General features: G+C 37.9%; 1 protein-coding gene across 1 annotated transcript in view; it reads left to right on the top strand.

The window, feature by feature from the left end:
* CDC40 (cell division cycle 40) overlaps positions 1-491 on the top strand; it is a 49,353-nt gene that overhangs the window by 31,640 nt on the left and 17,222 nt on the right. The window lies entirely within an intron of this gene.

Raw genomic sequence — 491 nt, 5'->3', positions numbered from 1 at the left:
CTTTTAAGGTTAATTAGGTCCCATTTGTTTATTTTTGCTTTTATTTCCAATATTCTGGGAGGTGGGTCATAGAGGATCCTGCTGTGATGTATGTCAGAGAGTGTTTTGCCTATGTTCTCCTCTAGGAGTTTTATAGTTTCTGGTCTTACGTTGAGATCTCTAATCCATTTTGAGTTTATTTTTGTGTATGGTGTTAGAAAGTGTTCTAGTTTCATTCTTTTACAAGTGGTTGACCAGATTTCCCAGCACCACTTGTTGAAGAGATTGTCTTTAATCCATTGTATATTGTTGCTTCCTTGACAAAGGGTTTTGATTGGCTGAGCTTGGTCAGGTGTCCATACCTGCTCTGGATGCTCATCAGTGTGTGGTATATATGTGGTCTGGGGTTTGTCTCTATAGATAGAAGTTAGATCTCAGAGAATACAGCAGTTAATGAACAGAGCAGATACCTAAATGATAGGTTTATCACAGTACTTGATACATAGTAACTG

This window comes from Bison bison, unplaced genomic scaffold, assembly GCF_000754665.1.
Source record: "Bison bison bison isolate TAMUID 2011002044 unplaced genomic scaffold, Bison_UMD1.0 scf7180017864373, whole genome shotgun sequence".
NCBI classification, from domain to species: Eukaryota; Metazoa; Chordata; class Mammalia; order Artiodactyla; family Bovidae; genus Bison; species Bison bison.
This window is presented reverse-complemented; position numbering and strand designations above follow the sequence as displayed.